Source organism: Chlorocebus sabaeus, chromosome 18 (assembly GCF_047675955.1).
Source record: "Chlorocebus sabaeus isolate Y175 chromosome 18, mChlSab1.0.hap1, whole genome shotgun sequence".
In the NCBI taxonomy this organism is placed as follows: domain Eukaryota; kingdom Metazoa; phylum Chordata; class Mammalia; order Primates; family Cercopithecidae; genus Chlorocebus; species Chlorocebus sabaeus.
The window spans coordinates 6,551,160-6,563,546 of NC_132921.1; positions in this window are offsets into that span (position 1 = coordinate 6,551,160).

Consider the following 12,387-nt stretch of genomic DNA (forward strand, 5'->3'; position numbering starts at 1 on the left):
TCTCTATTCTCACTGTTGTCACCTGACAGCAAGTGAATGAGTCGGTGACATTTATCAAGTGCCCCTGCAGATAGAGGACTGCGTTTTATCCAGGGGAGACTTAGGAAAGGAGTAGAGGATATGGCCTCTTGGGTGAAAAATGTTCATGGTCTATTCTTTCTTGATGGAAAATGAAACTTACACTTGGGAGTTGATGTTAATGTCAAAGAGCATGAAGACTGACTTTTCCCCCATGACAATGTGCAAAGCTTCAGGCAGCAAATAACATGAATATTTAGTCAAAACACAAACACTGAGACAATTTCCCAAGTTCTAAGCCTGACTGTTGCACATAAAGAATCAATTAAATAGCACCTGCCAATAGAAGCCGTGAAATGCAATTGTATTGATAGATCTGATTTGGATGTATGTGTATCTCTTTTTCAAACAAGATTCTGGTCCAATTATGACATGATCTTCCTTCTCCAGGCAATTAATGAACCCCTGAGAATTTCCTTTGAATGGATGATTGCCATCTGTCTGCTTGCAGTATAACCACTTTCATGCATTCTGATTGATTTTTAGTGCTATTAACAGTTGTAGTTTGTCTTCTAAATAGGAATTGCATTATTCTAATGTTGGGGGGGTCAGCTTTTCTGTATTACTGTCTTTGCTAGGAGACCATGGAAAGTGTCATATATTTATGTGCATTTGCATAGCTGACTCTGTGATAGGCTGAAGTGAAAGAAGATCAGATTTGATGGAGGTAGCAATTCTAAAAGGACATAATACAAGTGATCTGTCAAGGCTATCTGTAATCACGGCTACACCTGAAAAACCAGACTGCATTTACTGAGCAGCATTAAATTCTGACAGCTGTAAAAGTCACACACATTTATTCTTGCCGCACATCAGGATTTACTGGATGGGTTTACTTCAACCATCATGTCAAGCTGGCAAAGTAGGAGAGGGGAGAAGAGGGAAACATGTTCACCACATTCAGAGCTCTAAAGTTAATGGCTTAAAAAAGCATGCCTATTTTTTTTTTTTTTTTTTTTTGAGATGGAGTTTCACTCTTGTTGCCCAGGCTGGAGTACAATGGCATTACAGGTGCATGCCACCACACCTGGCTAGTTTTTATATTTTTGGTAGAGATGAAGTTTCACCATGTTGGCCAGGTTGGTCTCAAACTCCTGACTTCAAGTGATCCACCTGCTTTGGCCTCCCAAAGTGCTGGGATTACAGGCGTGAGCCACTGTGCCCAGCTGGATTTTCTTCATAGTCACTGAATCAGACAATCCAGGGGTCTGAGTCTTTGCATCCCAAGTCTGCTGGTTATCCTCTTCTCCCAAGCTCTTCACAGCTGGCCTCTTCCTACCCTTGCCTCGGTGTCTGGCTGCTCCTCACACTGTGCTGGCTTTCTGCATTGCTTCTAGGGTCCGTAGACAACTCTCTCCCTCATGTCACCTGGTTTTCAGTCACACCACAGGACGGCTATTATTCCAGGCTTACATCTCCTCCCTTAAGATAAACTTTCCCCACTGGCTAACTCTAGGGACATGAAACCTAGTTTTCTTTTACAAATTTTAAATTGAACTCTCAGGGGTTTCTTTGCAAGATACCGCCAAACGGGCCTGTGGAAACTAGACTCTTTAAAAACTGCTTGAAATTCAGTTTTCTCCATATTGTTGTTTATTGCCTCAAACTATTTTTCAGCACAGGCATTTTTCTTATATGAATAAAAATATCAAACACTTTAATGGGAACATTAAATGTGGCTCCACTTGGTTCTCCCAACTGCCACAGGGTCTTTCACGGAACACCCTGACAGCCGCACTACTTCTTTAGTTGCGTTTTTGTAAGGACCTTGTTTATAAAAATCTATGAAATTAAAGGGTTTCTTTTCCCCTTGGGTTATATGGCCAAGGGTAATGTATACTTAATTATTTTGATTCGGGTTGAAAGACGGTGGAATTCAGGAATCATTGAGTTTCCACAATCTGTTGCCAAGCAGAACAGCAACCGCGAATTCCAGGGTGAATGTCTATGTGGGGCATGGGGGGTAAGGATTAAGTGCTTCATCATTTTTGTTTTTAAATTTACACTATGACCATACAAATGTTATAATTCTAAAATATTAATAACATCATCTCTAATTCAATATTAAATGAAAAGTCATAATTACTGGAAGGAAAACTAAAACCTCCTAGATTTCTAATGAGAATAGAATGCTAGAAGAGTTTGCTTAAAGAAGATTTTTGAAAGCTGGTAGCCATGCTTAGCTCCCTATACAGCCCCAAGGGAAGACTCTTGAGCCCCAGATAGCGCCTAAGGGGAGCAATTTAACCCCCACACCTCAGGGTTCACATCAAAAGGGGATGCTGTGCTTGGCTCTCCAGCACATACAGTAACCACGTGGCTGTTCTGTGAGATGATATGCAAATGACAGAGTCACAAAGAACCAGTGCTGTGACAAGCGAAATGTGTCACATGCCCTTCACTCAAAATCATGAACTATAAATTTGATCAAGACCTAACTAGTTAAAAAAAATTTTAATAGACCTTCGAAGTCCCACTTCAGGCTGCTTCTTCAGAATCTCTGTTTACATCCCATTCTTTCTCCTCCTCCTCAATCTACATCTTCCTACCTCTTGCTTTCTGCCGAATTTCTACCTCCTCTTGCTGAAGCCATGAATTCGTCAGCTCTGGAGTTAAATTTTCTGGCTTAAAACCCCACTGTACAGTGACTGACTATAGCGCCAACGTAGACATTTCTCAAGAACATGCCCCTTGAGATCTGGAGCTCCTAAAACAACAGTTCCAGGAGGCATCAACTCTATGTGTGGGTAGATCTGGAGCTACTGAGTGAAGAAAGTGATCCTAGTGTCACCCTGACAAACTCAGTATAACTTGGGGTCTTGCTTTTTTCACAAACCATGTAAAAAAGTGAGTGCATGGCCGGGCGCGGTGGCTCATGCCTGTAATCCCAGCACTCTGGGAGACTGAGGTGGGTGGATCACCTGAGGTCAGGAGTTCGAGGCCAGCCTGACCAACATGGAGAAACCCAGTCTCTACTAAAAATACAAAATTAGCCGGGCATGGTGGCGCATGCCTGTAATCCCAGCTACTCGGGAAGGCTGAGGCAGAAGAATTGCTTGAACCTGGGAGGCAGAGGTTGCAGTGAGCCGAGATTGTGCCATTGCACTCCAGCCTGGGCGACAGATCAAGACTCCATCAAAAAAAGAAAGAAAAGAAAAGGAAACCCAAGGAGCAGAGCTAGAATGATAGGAGCAGGCATGAGAAAAGGAGACAAAGGGAAAAAAGTAAAAAAGTATTTTGTATTGATTTAAGAGAGGTGGCTTTCAACCCAAGAACCTTTACCAAGGGAAAGTGTGTAGAGAGCCATGTAATAGCATGCATGAGGCATGGTCCAGCAGCATCTCATGGGCTGGGGCATCCTCAACAAGTCAATGGTATAAGTCCAAGACACGTAGTTTTTACAATTCAAATTTATAAAAATATGACAGGTGTGCTATGCTTCGGCTTAGTCCTGAAGAACTAGCTGGAGATGGGGCCACGCCTGCCAGAGAAGCTCAGTGGTGACTCCATCTATTTGGAAAAAATTTGAAAAACAGGTTTCATTATCTTCAAATGGAAAGAGTAAACCTGGGAGATACAGTGCTCTAATTAACTGTAGACATAAATGGGAAGAAACAGTTATCTTGCAAAAGTGACTGCAAAGTTGGAAAGTTTAGAATAGGAATATGAATTCAAACCATGGCAAGGTAAGATGTGGTTAGCAAGTCTTCACTAGCATTTTATTTAGAGGACAAGAAAAAGTTTCAACTAATACAGGCAATAGCCAAAAAATAAAAAATAAATAAATAAAATCAGCTTAAGAAATCATCTGTATGTAATTGACAACTAAGAAATGTTTCAGTGGTAGGGAAAAAATGGCAGTGTCTATGATAAAAAGGGAATTGTATATAGTCTCAATAATTAGGAAGACTATCTTTGAGTAAACTATCCCAAATTGTTCAAGGAGACAATTTGTCTCTAGTTATGACAGATTTACAAGAATTAAATCCTGTGTACCTATATGGGAATATCTGTGGCAGCAGGTTTCAATAACACATGGACAATAGTGGTTGAAAAGCTCAGAGCCTCAAGGGACATTAATAATTTTTGTTTTTGAGACGGAGTCTTGCTCTGTTGCCCAGGCTGGAGTGCAATGGTGCAGTCTAGGCTCACTGCAACCTCCTTGGCCTCCTGTAGCTGGGACTACAGGCACTTGCCACCACACCCGGCTAATTTTTGTATTTTTAGTAGAGACGGGGTTTCACCATTTTGACCAGGCTGGTCCCAAACCCCTGACCTCGTGATCTGCCCACCTGGGCCTCCCAAAGTGCTGGGATTACAGGCGTGAGCTACCACGTCTGGCCAATGATGATATTTTCAAAGGAAGAGAGGGAAAAGATTAAAAACTGTTACCTCCACTGTTGAAGTTAATTTTTGAAATGTCGCTTAGGGACTCCTGATTTCAGAATTTATGATCCCTTCTCAATTCAATTTCTATTCATCTTGGGAGAGCCATCCTTTATGGCTGGCTCTTTAATGTGGGCATTCCTGGTCCTCTGCCTTGGACCCTCTTCTCACTCTCCCTAGCTGATTGGTTTCCTCGGGAGATGTCCTTTCTTTCACATTTATTTCTTTACACCTCTCCAGATATCCACACATCTAGTTCTAACCTCCGTAGTACAATTTGACCGAGGTCTTCAATTACTCATTATCATTTACTTGTTGAGAGCTTAGAAATCTAGAGAAAGGGCTAAGCATAGAGGTGCAGATGTGGAGTATGTTATAAGGAGTTGGTGAAGCAGAGGTGTGGAGATGGCACAGCTGGAAGAAGACGCGAGCTTGCCAACTTGGAGAGGTGGAGTGGCACGTGGTGTGGCGAGAGCTTCGGGAGGGCAGGGTGTGAGTGGAGTTTCTGCTTCTGCAGGTCGGAGGGTGGGCAGCGATGCGGAGGTGGGTGGATGGGTTTGGGTCAGAAAGGGCCCTTTGTGCCCTGTAAGGAGCTGGGTGTGGGTTGTATAGGGAGCTTTCAAAGGATTTTAATGAGAGTTGGGATGTGCTTGGATTTGCCTTTTAGAAAAATTACTTCGGTGGCAGAGAGGAGGATGGAGTGAGAGGGGCTCAATTTGGAAGGTAGGGATCCATTAGAAGGCTGCTGTGGGAACCCAGGTGGGAAGTGTTGAAAAGCCCAAACTAAGGTCCTGGCAGTGTAGGATTAAGAGGTCAAAATTTGGAGTGGCATTTAGGGGAGTGAACTGGGAGAGATTTATCATTAATTGGACATGGGAGTGGCAAGGGAGATGGAGGGATCAAGGGTGACTGTCAGATTTCTGACAAAGAAATTGAGCAGATGGTGACATTTCTCATCAAAAGGACAGCATAATGGAAGTGAGTTTTCAGAAAGAGATGGTAAATTCAGATCATCCTCACTGGTGCTCTCTCTCTCTGTCTGTCTGTCTCAGGCACACACACAATGCCATCATGCTCTTGCTGGGGAAAAAGCAAGTTATTTATTTATATAAAAACAATTTTTTTTTATTTTATTTATATAAAAAAGCAAGTTATGCTTTCAGTCATTGCTTCAGGAAGAAGTCCTTGGGAAAAGTAGTTTGTTTTGTTAATGGCTCTCCCATATACCCTCCGGGATGCCCACGTGCTTCCTGAACATGGAGACGCTCTGTGTGGCATGGGCACATTTGGGGGTAATTTGTAGGTCTGCTGCTTACGTCAATGACCTTGCAGTCCTGACCTCAAAGAACTCTGGGTACAGAACATCTTATGATATTACTGTTCTTAAAAGGTCTGACATCAGATTAGCCCTTACTAAAAGAAGAGTCTTCAAAATAGGGAGTTTGGTTGAAAATATTTCCAGCAGGCTATTTAGTATTTTGCTAAACTTCCCTTTACACACTTGTGTTTTTTCATAAACCCATACATAAAAATTCCTCACAATTCTATATTTTAACAATGTCCCTATTGACTTATTGATATAGAATAACTGTTCTTACAGTCATTCACTTTGTCAAACAGTTTCTGGACTCGCCGCAGTCCTGATGGCCAGCCTCGAGTGTGCCTTGGTTTGAGGGTCTCCTCTCTCCCTCACGTGCTGTGGCATTCAGACATTCCGCGTGGGGCTGACCGGCCCAGGTTAGGCTGGCCTCCCGGCTTGCTTTCCGAATATCATATTCAGACTCCCAATCTCATCATCACCCTGCTGACTGATCTTGAGCACAAGGATAACTAGAACTCCAGTTCTTTATATAATGTCACTTTTTAGTCACATTTTCATCCAGATAAATTTTGATTCCAACAGCTGACCTTTACACTCACCCATAGGCTTGATGCCTTGTTCTAGCCTGTGGTTTATTAAAATAACATAATATATAAAATGTAATACAAAATAACAAATACACATAAATACACATATAATTCCCCTATCATATTAAATCATATCCAATACTCAATACATTTAAATCATTATATATTTGACATGTAAATTGTAATAATTTAAATATATATTTATAATAAAAGTAACTCTATTATAAAAATAATGAGATATAAAATTAACAAAATAAATACACACATGTATATATAGTCAAGTGCACACATCACACAAGTATGCATGCATGTATGCACATATGTGTGCATATGTATATATTTGGCAGAGTGCAAGTTTCTTTAACGAGAAAGGGACATGGACATTTTGCTCTGGGTATATGAGTAGTGTGAAGGCCAAGACACTGGTCTGAGGCAGGAGCCTTGCTACTCTTCTCCCAACTGTGTGGTCCTGGGACTGGCTGGAGTTCACGTCTCACGTTTCAGTCCCACTTACCAGCCCTATGACCTTGGGGAGGACAGTGAACCTCTAAGCTGTGCCTCCTCGGCTGTAGAATGGAGTAATCATGGCACGCACGTTGCTGTGTTGTGGAGGAGATTGAATGAAACGATGCCTTGCCAAATGCCTTGTGCAAAATAAGCGCTAGGTAAGTCAGTTATGTTAATGCATGGTGTTAATTCCTATCATTTCCCTCTTTCTAGTGTTGCTTACGCTCTTTCTCAGGGTTAAAGGTTGATTTAAATAAGCAGAAACTTCTTGAACTGTTTTTGTAGAGGTTTTTTTTTTTTTTTTTTTTTTTTCCTGTTCTTGAGCAAAATCATGGCTGCAGTAGATTTTTAAGTTACACCAATACCTCAAACTAAAAAGGCAACTTATAGAGCACATCACTAAAAACCTTTTTGGGAGAAGATCTTGCAAATTGATCCAGGTGTGTTGTGAATCTGAAAATCTAGTTAGGTTGAAGGTACTGTGCTGCTTTCAGTTTTTTTCTGAAGAGACAAGGGCTTGTGAGGGTCCTGGGGTTATCCAGGAGACAAATGGATTCCAAACTGGCGCCAGACCTCCCTGAGCTGAGTCCCTCATCTCCCACAGAGGCTAATGGCTATTAAGATCCATAAAAACGGCTGGGTGTGGTGGTTGATGCCTGTAATTCCAGCACATCACGAGGTCAGGAGATCAAGGCCATCCTGGCTAACACGTGAAACCCCATCTCTACTAAAAATACAAAAAATTAGCCGGGCGTGGTGGCGGGCACCTGTAGTCCCAGTTACTGGAGAGGCTGAGGCAGGAGAATTGCTTGAACCCGGCAGGTGGAGGTTGCAGTGAGCAGAGATCACGCCACTACACTCCAGCTTGGAGACAGAGTGAGACACTGTCTCAAAAAAAAAAAAAAAAAAAAAAATCCACAAAACCACAAGACGCAAATGGCAGCCAGCACCTGCTGTAAACCCGAAGCCTCCCTCACAGTCGCTCTACTGATGTGGTTCTATCTAAGTGCCGTTTCTTCCTGAGGTGTTTTTACCTTGAGTGTGATGTTGCTGTTGTTGTTTCAGAGGCTACTGACAGCTGTGGCTTCAGTGTTTTTGATTTCCTCTTGTTGCAATGGCTTCAGTTAGAACCTTAGCCATGGGTGCTTGGGAACAGGCCTCACATTTTGGCGTCTGTGTCTTTACCAGGCTCCCACAAGGCTCTCGAGTTATGCAATGTCAGAAACTTCATTGTATCAAAGACTGGGATCTGTGGCACCAAGATCAGTTGTGAAATTACAGTAGGAGCAGCATCTGGTTCAGGGCCTGAAATTTATTCTGTAACCACCTATGGAATACTTACAGAGTGTCTGCGATGCATCAGGTGTCAAACTCTGTTGGGGATATGATGATATGTGAGATCTTCCTGTCTTCAAATCACTTACAGTCTGATGGAGGAGAGGGACAAATACACAGGAAACGTTGTAAGTGCAATGACTGTTAAGTCCAGGGGCTGTGGGAGTGTGGATGAAGGGCCGTAGTCCAGCCTTCCTGGGGAATGGATACTCAGAGAAGGTTTTGGACAGCTGAGATGAGTTCCAGTTGGGAGCAGCTGGGGGGTAGGGAGAGTAGGGAAGGAATTCCTGGCAGAAAGAAGAATGTACTCTGAACCCTGGAGGTGAGAGAGAACATGCTGTGTTTGGAGGAACTGTGCAAAGTTAAGTGTATGTCTGGAACATAGATTCTAGGGGCTGGGGGGTGGCAAGATACAAGCCTGGAAATCAAGAAAATATTTCATTATAACAGCTTTGAAAGCTAGATGAGAGAGCTTCATCTGTAGGGTTGTGGGGTCACGTTGAAGGGTTTTAATCAGGGATAAAATGATCTGACATTTGCAAGGCCCCCTTCCAGAATTCACTCAGGAGACCAAATCGCAGAGCTGAAGGTTGCTTGATGAGCAAACAATTAGAGCAAAAGAGCTGAGCGATCGGAGGAAATGATCCCAGCTAAGCAGTTGAGCTGGGTGATGTATACCTCTGTGATCCTGGGGTATTCTGTCTAAAGAACTGGTTCAGCCATGCAAACTCCTTCCCAGCCATGGAGCGCACCCACTCTCTGGATGATCACCACCTCCAAGGTCGCCATTGCTGCATCACCACACCCGTGTTCCCAGGGTGAGTGCTTATTTCACAGGGTTTCTTGTTAGAATGATGCTTTCCCCGTGAACTCTCAGGTTCTATTCATTAGCAGTACACTCAGACTTCATTTCTTCGGGTAGGTTACCGTGGGAACGACGGCTGCAGGGAATGAACTCCTGTGGTCTCACTGTGGGGATGGACCCTGCAGTGGCCGGCAGCTCCCAATGCACTGGCCGTCCCCACTTCCCGGTGGATTAGTAACAAGAACAACAACAAAAATGCCTGATTGGAGGAGAAGCAGCATGGGGCTCGGAAAACATGAAATGTGAAGCAGAAGCAGTTAGATTTGATTTCTTCTCTTCCATTCACTCCCTGTTCGACTTTGGGCAAGTGACATCATTTATCTGAGCTTTAGTTTGTCTGTGTGTAAAATGGAATTAATGGGGCTGCTCTCCTGTGGTTGCTGAGAAGACTGGAGGGTGTAAATGCCTCTGAAAATGTTTCATAAATTGTTGCTTTATACACAGTGTAAAAACATAAGCATGCACTGGAATGCTTATGTTTTTACAAAAAAATTTACCTGCACTTTTCAAACCTAATCCTCAAAATCATCCTTTTTTATAAGAAAACAGAGCCTGCAGGAGATGGATTGTCTTGCTCATGATCAAGGAGCTATGCAGGTGGGGACAGAATGGATTGTCGGTTCTTCCGATTTCTGGACCAGCGCTCTCACGACCACGCTGCTCAGCTGCTTAATGCAAGCCAAAGGTTCATCTTGCTGGCTTGCACTGCTCAATCAAGGACTCTGTGTACTTTCCTCCCTTGGAATTGGAAGTGCAGACACTTAATTATAACTTTCGATTGCTTGAAATTATAGGGCTATAGAGTGACTGGCACGTGTTTCTGAGGAAAATCACATTCTACATCCTGAAATAACCATCTCCTTTTTTCATATTCAAGACAAATGCAGGGATCTAGCCCATGCATCATACACTCAAAGTGTTTCCTAGGATGACTTGGGAGCTTTGAAAAGAACTCTTTATGGAAATAAGGGGTGGGCTATTACGTCACGCTTCTCCATCCAGTCATTTAGGTTTGAACTGATGCTGCCCCAGACCATTGGGAAGAATTTGGAGGACTTATTTATGGCTTCTTGGTAATAGTGAGAGCCTTGGCTTCCTGAAAGAGGACCTCATATTAGAGGAGGTGGGGCATTGGGCATAGGGTACATAATGGAATGACAGATGGAAACTTCAGAAATTCATTAGGGAGCGGCATTTTGTTTTGAGACAGGGTCTTACTCTGCCTCCCAGGCTGGAGTGCAGTGGCGCAATCTCAGCTCACTGTAGCATTGACCTCCCGGGCTCAAGCAAACGTCCCACCTTAGCCTCCTGAATAGCTGGGACCATGGCGTGCACCACCATGCTCAGCTGACTTTTTTGTGATTTTAGTAGAGATGGGGTTTCATCATGTCACCCAGGCTGATCTCAAACTCCTGAGGCCAAGCAAACCACTCACCTTGACCCCCCAAAGTGCTAGGATTACAGGAGTGAGCCACAGAGCCTGGTCTAGGAAACAGCATTAAAAAAACAAAACAAACAAACCAAACAAAAAACAAAAAACACCATAAATCTATTCTCCCACAGTTCTGGAGGCCACAATTCTGATTTCAAGGGGTTGAAAGGGCTGTGCTCCTTTTGAAGGATTAGGAAAGGCTCTGGCCTTGTCTCCTCAGTGTCAGATGACCCTCAGTAGATCTGGACACTCTCTGACCTGCAGCTGTTCACTCCCATCCTGGCATCTGTCCTCACATGGCGTTCTTCCCTGCATGCTTCCCTGACTCTCCCTCCCCTTTTCCTTATGATGACACCAGTCTTTGGACGTAGGGCCCACTCAAATCTCGTGTAAGTTCATCTTAACCAATTCCATTTGCGAAGACCCTATTTCCAAAGAAGATCACATTCTGAGGTTCTGGGTGGACATGAATTTTGGGGGAACATTATTCAGTCCCCTATAATCTTCATTTATAAAGCAGGAGAAAATATACCAAAGCACTTCAAGCAAGTGAAGAGTGTCGAAGATAAATCATTTTAAAGGCCAATATCAACTCAGTCACTGGGTTTTCATTAATTACTAGTAAAACCACTGCACCAGCCTCATCAAATGTGTCCACGCTACCCAGAGCAGCACAGGAGTGGGGCCCAGTCTTCACGTGCTTTCACTGAGACCTCCCTTCCCTGGTGTCGGCAGAGCCAGCCTAATCACTGCAAACTGGCCACTGACAGGAGCAGTTCTAGGAAGCAAGCTATAATTAAAGCTGATTGCTAACCCATTCCCCTGAGAACATCAGCACACATCTCAACTGATCAGGAAATATTATTTTTTTGGAAAAACCTCCATTGGAGGAAACTTGAAATTCTGTATTTTCTCTGTACACACTGGCCAAGTATTTGCATTGGACTTAAAAAAATGATTATAATTACAGCAGGTGGAGAAAGTCATTTTTGACAGGATAAAGATGGAGGAAAAACACAAGTAAAGACCCCAGGGTGTAAGGAGTCTTGTTGCATGGTTGGTGTGGCTGCAGCAGTGGGTGTTTGGAGGAGGAAGAGGCAGGAGATGGCACCTCCTTTCCCAACACCATGCTATTTGCCCTCCAAGTCTTGATGTGGGCATAATGTCCTGAGTGGACCTGGCATGAGTGGATGGTCCTCTCTTTCTTCCACTAGCACCTGGTCAGTGTCTTCATTATGTCACCCATGCCGATGCATCCCAAATGCTTATATGATCAGTTACTTTGTCCCAAGACTGAGTTTTCAGAGGGAAGGTTCTATGTCATTTCTCTGTCTCTCTCCTTTTTTTTTTTCCCCAAGACACGGTCTCACTCTGTCACCCAGGCTGGAGTGCAGTGGCTTAATCACAGCTCACTGCAACTTCTGCCTCCCAGATTCAAGTGATTCTTCTGCCTCAGCCTCCTGAGTAGCTAGGATTACAGGCACGCACCACCATACTTGGTTAATTTTTGTATTTTTTCAGTAGAGATGGGGTTTCACCATATTGGCCAGGCTAATCTTGAACTCCTGGCCTCAAGTGATCTGCCTACCTTGGCTTCCCAAAGTTATGTCATTCTTCTTTGTAGCCCTAGTGCCAAGCACCTGCCTGACCAGGACTCACCAAATGTTGTATAAGTAAAATGCTTAGATCAGGGCAAAGCCATATGTCAAGATTAAGCACTGCCTGGGGAATGTTCCAGAATTCTTCAGACAGCTCTGATGTTTGAATGGAAGAGACAATTTATCTTTCCCTTCTCCATCCTTATCCCTCTGGGGCCATTCAGGCATTGAGGTAAATAAAGCAGGGTTCATATATATAAGCCTTGTTTTCTCTTATT